Source organism: Podarcis liolepis (genome assembly GCF_965112155.1).
Source record: "Podarcis liolepis genome assembly, chromosome: 6".
Lineage (NCBI taxonomy): Eukaryota > Metazoa > Chordata > Lepidosauria > Squamata > Lacertidae > Podarcis > Podarcis liolepis.
This window is the reverse complement of record NC_139559.1, coordinates 37,528,276-37,537,956: the sequence shown is the minus strand read 5'-3', so window position 1 is coordinate 37,537,956 and position 9,681 is coordinate 37,528,276. Positions and strand designations below refer to the sequence as shown.

General features: G+C 44.7%; 1 long non-coding RNA gene across 2 annotated transcripts in view; it reads left to right on the top strand.

Annotated features, from left to right (window-relative positions):
* Positions 1-1,921: 1,921 nt before the first annotated feature.
* The window catches only part of LOC310709454, a 32,756-nt gene continuing 24,996 nt past the window's right edge, over positions 1,922-9,681 (top strand). For both annotated transcript variants that reach the window (XR_014527525.1, XR_014527526.1), the window contains exon 1: positions 1,922-2,047. This is a non-coding gene — a long non-coding RNA (uncharacterized lncRNA). The remainder of the gene's footprint in view (positions 2,048-9,681) is intronic.

The following is a 9,681-nucleotide window of genomic DNA, read 5'->3' as shown; positions in this document are numbered from 1 at the left end:
CTATGCATGCAAGTCCTCACTTGCGTACTGTAGTCATAGGGTAATGAATGAGCATTCAGAAATCTACCCTTGGGCAACTCACTATCACTAAGGCAGGGAAGGGAACTTGTGACTGCAACACTCATGATCTCTGACCACTGACTTTGTTGTGGGTGCCTCATGGGAGGTCATGCAACTCCCAGAGGACCACAGGTTTCCCACCTTTGCCCTCTAGGGAAGCCAGAGGCCAAAAAGAAAGGGGAAGGACAGGTTAGCAGGGGAAATTTCAGAAGATTCTTACCCCTGCTTGGCAAGGAGCACCTTCTATCCAACAGTGAAGAACACAGAACATATATACTCTAAAGAAAGCCACATTGAATTCAGTATGCTTTGTTGTTGTTTTTTTATAATAGTTTTTTTTATTGCTTTTTTCCAGGGTAAAAAATACATCATCAATAGCACAACAAAAGCGGTTTTACAGAAAAGAAAAGAAGTTATAGAAAGAAAAAAGTTCACTTTTTCACATCAATTTTCATAATCAACCAGACTTCCCCACGTCCTCCATCCCCTGTTTTCTTTACAATAAAAATAAACAGCAAATTCAGTATGCTTTGGGGTAAATGTGCTTAGGATTGCAGCCATTATTGCAATGACAGGTTGTTGTTTAGTGTGTATAGTGAACTTTCTTTTTTAATGCAAAAAACCATGCAGATCAAGTGAGGCAATTAAAATTTAAAATTTTTAAATGTTATAAGTCCACAATAATGGGGCAGTGCAGGAATGCAAAAATACTTTAAAATGGGGTTAGACAGGAGGGCTATCAATGGCGAGTAGCCAAGATGGCTATGTTTTGCCTCCACAGTCGAAGGCAGCAGTGCTTTTGAATAGAAGTGGCAGGCAACCAGGGGAAAGGAGTGTGTGTGTGCTCTTCTGCTCAAATCCTGCATGGGGGTTTCCCACAGGCACCCAGTTGTCCACAGTGGACTAGAGGGGCCATTAGCCTGATCCCCCACTTATCAATTATGTAAGCAGAAGTGACGTTGATGTAAGACCTCCAGCCACTCTTGCTTACTTATGGAGAGGCTGTGTCACAGATAGTTAAAGCCTTGGCAATATATTCAATGAGCCAGTAATTTGACAGTGCCCTCGCTCATTTTTCTCCTTCTTATATTGGACTGATATAAGCATGTAACACTCTAGAGGTTTTGTTGGACTTGATCAATGCTATTTTACTAAAAGATCAATAGAATGCTCTTTTAAAAAAGACACATAAAACATCGGCCATCTCTGCTTTCTTGATTTGGCTGTCATTTGGTGAGTGGAATTAAACTGGTTTGGTGTTAATAACCATCACTTGTTTGCAATTTAATCGGAGTTGTGTTTTTTTTATATATATATAAAAAGAAAGGACTGCATGCTCTTGTTGTCCTTCAGCTCACTGAAATCAGTGAGTTGTTAGACTGATAAGATCTGCAATAAAATTCCAGGAGCTTGAGCCCCGTGTCATTGCCAGCCAAAGGAGACACAGAAGAGCCCAGGGAACAGGCACACACACAAATCACCTCCATCCTTTTCCCCACTGTGTCTCTTCATAACCAAGTAGCCTGGAAAGGTCACCGCTACATTCCCACCCACTCATGTTCATCGCTATTCAGAAACTGAGGTCTCTGGATTGGAGAGCTCTCAGATCAAATCCTGTCTTCTTGTTGGGCTGATCTTTGAAAGTGGCTGCTTCATTGCTATGCAGAAATAGGAAACAATGACTCTCTTCCAAGGGAGTGGCTGGCTGTGCTGTTGCCCAAGGCACTGGAGCCTCCTTGCTGGCAATCGTTCTCCTCCCACGACCCAAGAATAACATCCTTGCACCATGCAGCTCTCTATATTCCAGCTGTGTTAATGTGCGGCTCCACCTTCTCTGTAGGCTCATCATCACCTCCCTCCCCCACAGGAAAGGAAATGGCTCCCAGTCTATTTCCTGCCTAGTACATTTCCTGAACGCACAAGCCAGGAACTCTGTTCATGAGTAAGGCTGGAGGAGCAGACTGAAACCATGCCTAACAGGACTGGAGTGAGTAGAGATGGGCTAACAAGGAACCTCCAGACAGTGTTTCTTCAGCTTCTGACTCAGGGAGGAAACTGGGATTGACTGTCGGGTTGAGAAAGCAATTTGAAGTCAGACCTCACACACTGGAAATGCTCCATGAGTCAAGAGCAATTGTGGCTTTACATGGTTTATAAGCAGGCAGTCCACAGAATTTACATGACGATGGTGACTGGTTGGGGTCTGGTGCTAATCTGATGAATGGAGGCGTGCGTGAAATAGAAAGAAGTAGGGAATTATTACTCACACCTGTGCTCTTAGGTTCCAAAAAAGGAGGGGGCTGGATTCAAGCATGTCTGGAAATCACCTTTGAAACTCAGATAACCCCAAGGGTTTGCAAGCTGCCCCTGCCTCCCAGGTGGATTATTGTTGCTTTGAACAGTCATGTTATATGCAAAAACTGCTTAAAAATTTCATGAAGTTCTTGAAGCCCCACGGGGCTGGGCAATTTGCAATTTCAGATAGCCTTTTTATTTTGGTCATTACATCACCTATTTTAGGTCTGATCACAGGTTCACGTTCCAATGCTGGAATTAGCCTTCATGAAAAACAATGTAATGGGCATAAAAATAATGAAATTTGAAAAACCACATTTGCCTTATTTTTATTTGCATTCTGGTTACACTTTTTTCTAATGCATCTTCACCATCATGAGAGATTTCATTTTTAAGTTCTGCAAAGACTCTCAAGACAGAAAAGCCTACAGGCAGCCTTATACGGCACATGACACTGTTTGTGGTTTGGAGGTCTAGTGGTTAGGAGGAGGAGAGCCTAGAATGAGGATCCTAGCTTGTGGGATGCACCAGGCCTGGGAAATTTAGCTTGACAGAAGATAGTTATTTTTGGCTCATTACATAAGGTGTCTGTGGACACATGCCACAGTGGATTAATGCGCTGAGAAGTCAGAATGAGAGGATTAGTACAACAATACATACCACAATAGCTCAGTGCAAGGGGATTGAGGCACATTTCTTAGTGATGAGAGGGGACCTGCCAGTGGTTCTCAGGAGCCATGCAGATGCGTTCCTCAGGCTGAGAACGATGCGTGCCAGATAGCAGGAAGGACTGCCTGGTCAGGAGATGAATCAGCACAGATCACAAACAAACTGAACATCTCACTAACAAGATTACAAAGTTTTAGAAATGTTGTTCCGGTGATGAAATATGACAGCACATCAAGCTGCAACAGATCACAAGTTGCGCTTGAACATGTTGGTGGTTTGGATGGAACTATCTTACTCCAACCCTTCATCTCAAACTATCCGTTGCTGGTACAGCCTCAAATTGCACGTGACTGGCAATTTGGGTGAACAGCAGCAGGTATAACTCAAAATTTAGCTGTGCTACACGTGCACTGAGAGCGCTTATTCATGTGGCAAGGGAGGACTGATACTATTATTTAAATCGAAAGAGGACATTTTCACAAGCCTGAATGTTTTATGGAAATGGTCCGATTTTATAAAAAATGTTGTTCCTGGTGTTTCCCCCCCTCATTTTCCTCCCTAGAGTGTTGCTCCCTTCTATTGCAAGTTTGCAGCAACCTGGTATCATTGCATAAATGCAGATCATGGAAGACAGAATAGCTCTCTCATAGTAACACAGGAGGCAGCCTTATACCAGGTGTTTTCTACTCTGACTGGCAACAGTTCTCCAGTGTCCCAGGAAGAGACAGTTTTCCTATCATATGCCACCATGTCTTTTTCAGTTGAAGATGCCAGGCAGGGATGGAACTTATGCTGCTGCAATAGAGAGCAGGCCAAACATTTTTGAAATTTGTGCTCACTGGGTACAAAATTAGGACTCCGTGGAAGGAGGATGAGATAGCAATGTAATGCATTAGAAATACAGTGATGTGGGATTAAGTCTTCCATAACTGAGAGGTATAAAAAGGTAAAGGGACCCCTGACCATTAGGTCCACTCGTGGCCGACTCTGGGGTTGCGGCGCTCATCTCACTTTATTGGCTGAGAGAGCCGGCGTACAGCTTCCGGGTCATGTGGCCAGCATGACTAAGCCGCTTCTGGTGAACCAGAACAGCGCATGGAAACGGCGTATACCTTTCCGCCGGAGCGGTACCTATTTCTCTATTTGCACTTTGACGTGCTTTCGAACTGCTATGTGGGCAGGAGCAGGAGCAACGGGAGCTCACCCCATCACGGGGATTTGAACCGCCAACCTTCTGATCAGCAAGTCCTAGGCTCTGTGGTTTAACCCACAGCGCCACCCGCGTCCCTACTTAGAGGTTTACCTGGCAGAAAAGAGTCAGGAAGGCAGGTCACATTTCCCAGCCTCAAATGTCAGGTAGGCAGGGGGACTCATTCAAATACTCAACCACTGCATTGATGCAGTCTTCCCAACCAGTTGTTCTGTGTCAGTTTCCACATGGAGAGTCACATGGTAGGAAATTTACCTTTCTCTGCAAATCACATTCCACATCAAAACTCATTCACCACAGAGAGACTCTAAGACCAGGGCACGGTTATTGCCGGACAAAGGAAACGGCTCAGCACCACCGTAGGAATTAATAATTTAAAAATTGCTCTGCCAAGGGGGTGGGGAAGAGGGTTGTCTCGCCGTCATTGAAAGAATCCAGAGGCAGAGAGGGCGAAATGTGCCGTGTGCTGCAGCTTGTCTCAGTTCAGATACACGGAGTAAATCAAAAGTCTTCTAGATCTCAGCACTGGGAAGTTTATGAGGCATTCTGTCAGCTGAACTCCATGTTTTATAGCCTGCAACCTAGACCAATGTTTATGATGAATACTTTGTTACTCCTGTGAAATGGAAAAAATGCACTCGGCTTTCCTTTTTCAACAACTACAGCTCTGGTGGATGAAAACCCGAGCATTTCCCAAAGCAGGAATTGAGTATATCTGCTGCACGAGGTTTTGGCATGCTGTCCTCTTCTCCTGCAAAGCCAGAGGGGGAATAAAGTATGCGTTCACAGTTGTAGAGACAGAATAAATCACTGGTAATTGAATTATGAAGGGGCCACTAGCACACAAGAGAAACAGGTAAGCCTGCATTAGTTGTTTTCTAGAGAACTGAGAGAAGTTGCCATTCCATCTTGGATGGGAGGGCTAGCTAGTCTTAGGTAGTATGATATCCCTGATCAAGACTTCACTTTCCTAGGAAAGTCATTAAACTCTTATTTTCTTATTGCCTTATATCAGGCCAGACTAGGGATAGACAAATCTGTTGATACCGAGTTCTCTCATTTTCCCAGTCTTAAGTTGAGTTTACCACATTCCCAGTTTGTGATTTTTTAAAAATGCTCCTCATGAAAATTCACAAGTGTCTTAGTGCACATTTCTCCGAATGGCTCATAATATAAGTTTTTTTGTTTGAAGGACTGTGTCACACTATTCAGAGGAGTGTGCATTTTGAAGGATAGCTGTGTTTTGGTTTGTGTGATGGTTCAGAAAGTGCCCATTTAGGCAGGTTCGCATTAAAATGTGAACTGAACCAACGTTCTCCCCATCCCTTTTGGTCCATCTAGCTCCTCATGGTCTCTGCTGGCTGGCAGTAGCTCTCCAGGGTCTCTGATGGAAGCCTTCCCCATCACTTACTACCTGAGATCCTTTTAGTTGGAGGTGCCAGAGTCTGAACCTGGAACCCTCTGCAGGCAAGGCATGTGCTGTATCATCAAGAAGTGTGGAACACGGCCCTCTTAGAACATGACCAGACTGGCTGTTTTTCCCCATGAATTTTGCTACTTAAAACCCATGAGGGGCAAGAGCAGCAGCCTGCTGACTTCTTGCTCCTCTTTTGTGCCCCACTTGTGTTCTGAATCACCTCCTTTTAAGACAGACAAGCTTTCCGATGAATGGCAGTCCCACATAGTTGGTGCTTCATTCCTTACCCTTCGCTATCAGAATTCTGGTCCTCCCCCCCCCTTAATGCTGATTTTATGATGTTGTGCTCATTCAGTGAAACTGTTGATTTCTGCAGCATTTTTCTTTCCAAGCCGCAGCTAAAGCTGATTAGTTTAGAATCTTGGAAGCCAGTTGCCAAAGGACCCTGTCTCACCCCCACCTCTCCTTGTGAACATGCTTTTTGACACACTTTCTCTTCTGTACTGGAAGCTCATCCTAGAACAGTGAGACCCCTTGTTTACGGTTTGTTGCCCCTCATTTAGTATTTCTCCAAGCGTTGCAGTGGGAGGGGGAATCATTTTTTGCATTTGTTGGCGCTGTGGTCTAAACCACTGAGCCTCTTGGGCTTGCCGATCAGAAGGCCGGCAGTTCGAATCTCCGCGATAGGGTGAGCTCCTGTCGCTTGGTCCGAGCTCCTGCCAACCTAGCAGTTTGAAAGCATGCCAGTACAAGTAGATAAATAGGTACCGCTCCAGCGGGAAGGTAAACGGTGTTTCCGTGCGCTGCTCTGGTTTCACCAGAATCGGCTTAGTCATGCTGGCCACATGACCCAGAAGCTGTACGTTGGCTCCCTCGGCCTGCAAAGCGAGATGAGCGCCACAACCCAAATCGTCTGCGACTGGACTTAACTGTCAGGTGTCCTTTACCTTTACCTTTTTTAGGTCTATATACAGCCAATGCAGGTTTAGTTACAAAGCAAAGATCATGACTGTATTGAAGTCACTATAAATATGTATAACTGGCATGATATTGGGCATGTGCAAAAGTCAGGAAGGCAAAGTGGCCATGAAGTTTGTGTGTGGGGTTTGGTCACAGGCAGAAAAAGTCGAGCAGGAGCCATAGGCTCTGTGTGGCTATGCTACTGAGGCTCAAGTTTAGAAGGGATTTGTGCGTCAGTTTTATCTAGGTTTGAAAAATATTGCTCTTTCTCTTTTTTTGAGACATCACAGTTCTGAAGTATTCATTATTTTTGGTTTTCAACCTTGTAGTTTTAATTTCGTTGGTCTGCTTATCTATCATCTAGCACAGCCTGCCAAAATAGACTAGCAGCACAATCCTATGCATGTTTACTTTGAAGTAAGTCCCATGCTGCTCAGTAGGCCTTCTTCCCAGAAAAGTGTGCAAAAGATTGCAGTCTATTAGAGTCTATCCAGTGCAGCATCCTGTTCCCAACAGTGACCCTGCAAGGCCTGTGTTTGGCTTGATCTCTTCTGATCTGTGACTGTTTGCAAGTCTGCAATTTCAATGCCCTGAAACAGAAAACTGGGGGAAGCTAGCTACATAGAGGAAGGCCATCTGTTACACTTCTCGTATCATACTCTGCTGTTTTTATCATAACTTCCTTCTATTGCTAAACACCAGGCTATTTTAAAACCCACCCAGTCTCATTTAAACAAACAGATACCTCCACGCAAAGCCTGAGAAATGTGGTAAAAGCTATGATGGGCCTCAGCCACAGTGAAGCCAGAAGTTGTGGGCTCTATAGCTGGCAGAACTGCAGTAAACACAGGGCTAGCATTTGGGATTTAAATAGACTACAACTTCAAGAAAGTTGAAGCTGTGTCAACAGGTTTTGGTCCAGGCATTGGGAATGTATCCTGGTTGATTATATTGGCAGGTTTAACCAAATCAGGGTGACCTGCCAGAGATCACCTGGGTGGATCTATGGCTTGCTCACCTCCATCTGGGCATTTGGGCAGAAGCATCTCCACAATCCTTTAAGGGGATACCCTGTTTCCCTGGACCAGCTGCTGGTGGTGGAGGTTCCGACCCGCTGTCCAACCAGACTAAGGATAAACCCCAGTGCCTTATCCACCATCAAGTTGTAATGATTGCTGTGAGGTAGGCAAAACCCCCATACAGGCCCAGTTTCTCTGAAGGCAAATTCTTCCCTGGCTCCAAATACAGTGACTGAATACCTTCATAGCAAGGTCTAAGACAGGCAGACCCACACATAGAGCTACAGGTGGCGAGTGGGGAGCCTGAGTTCCAACTGTGAGAGGAACCCCAGCATGGCTTTTTTTTATGTCCAAGGAGCAGACTAGACAGAAGTCATCCATCTTCTCTGCGTCCCCAGGTCACACCTCCAGGCTTTGACCATGATTAGTCAAAATCACAGGAACACCCTAGAATCCTGAGCGGCTGGTGGAAGAGGAAATGATGCCATCCTTTGGCTGCTCAGATACCAGACAGGCGCCTGCAGCTGTGGTCTGTGGCCGGCTGCAACTGCTGCTTCCTGCAGCCTTAAGCGGCCAATGTGCTAAGTAGATTGTTTTCCCTTTTAAAATGTGCAGTTGTTGTTTTTGCATAGGCAAGGTATCCACATACGAAGCATGGAAATGAAGGGCAGCCTTTTGGAGAGATACTTCTATCCCTGGTGCCCTGGTGCATGCACCCAGCAGAGAAGGAGAGAATGTCTCATAGATACCCTGATCATATGGCCCTCCTAAGTCTGATCTCCTGGAGTCTCCCTTCTATACAACTGTGCTTTGACCTGCTGTGGCTGTCCATTTGTCCTTATCCCATTTCCCAAGAAATACTGCGGTGTGAAATACCTTGGGGGAAGAGGACAGGAGAAAGGGCAAGAAGTAATAGGTCCGATGGCTGCTGAACATGAATATTCTTCCACATTGTAAGGGCTTAAAAGTATCAAATCACCCAGAAGCTAAAATGCATCCGTTGAAATCATTAAAATCATTGCATCACCTGCCTCTGTCCTTCATTGCTGAGATATTTTTGTTTATTGGGTCTTTAGCCTTAATTAGACCCCTGAGCCTTATGGAGAAAAATTATTATTTCCCAAATTGTCATTCTATTGGACCAAACAAGACATCAGTTAAACAGCTAAGCACTGAAGCTCTTGTGTTATGCACTCGTGATTCACTCTGTTGGGGATGGTGACAGATGGTACTACTGTATCATTTTGTTGTTGTTGTTGTTCACACCCTCACCATGAACCGATACGAGAAAAATATTTTTTGTTGTGATCTGATTTGGGTTTCACAGAAGATACCCCCCCCCCATTTATTTATTTTTTGCCTTTTGTAGACCAGGAGAAATAAAGGTTCGGCTTGGCTTCTGTTTAGGTTTTACTTCTAGCACTTTGTGCCCTCCTGTGAATACAGTTAGGTTTTTCCTTGCAGTTCTGTTTCTTGGTCTCTTGGAATGCCAGAGTTCGAGTGACTTTACAAAGAAAGATTTACGAGGAGCAGGATCCCGCTGGGATAAGCCTTAGCAACAAGAAGATAGAAGAACAGCTTACGTGGCTTTAAACAGATGAAGCCAGGGAAGCAGCCAGGTCAGTGGGGTGCAGGTCTTGAATCATCATGGGTCATCATCAGTCGCTTACTTTATTCTAATCAGCATAAGCTCTGAATGTAAGGTAATGCAATAAAGACAACACAAGCTGTGAGATTTGGCATGCTTTTTTGTTTGTGATATTTCCCCTTTCTGCACTCTAGCAAATAGCAGCAGAATGGCACCAATTAGTTACATGGTGGTTGGTCTGAAAGGTAGAGGAGGGTGGAGCTGGAGCTGTAATGAATTGTGTTGGCCAAAAGCCATGATAATTTCTACCCTTTGAACAGCTTCTGTTTATTGCCCCAGTGTCAGATAGATTCCTTTCTCACAAGGGGTGGAGAGAAGGAAGCTTTAATTGTTGGTTTCCTTGGATTGCATCCAAAGGAGTGTTGAGTAATGTATCCCATCAGTGCAAGGATTTCCACTTAGT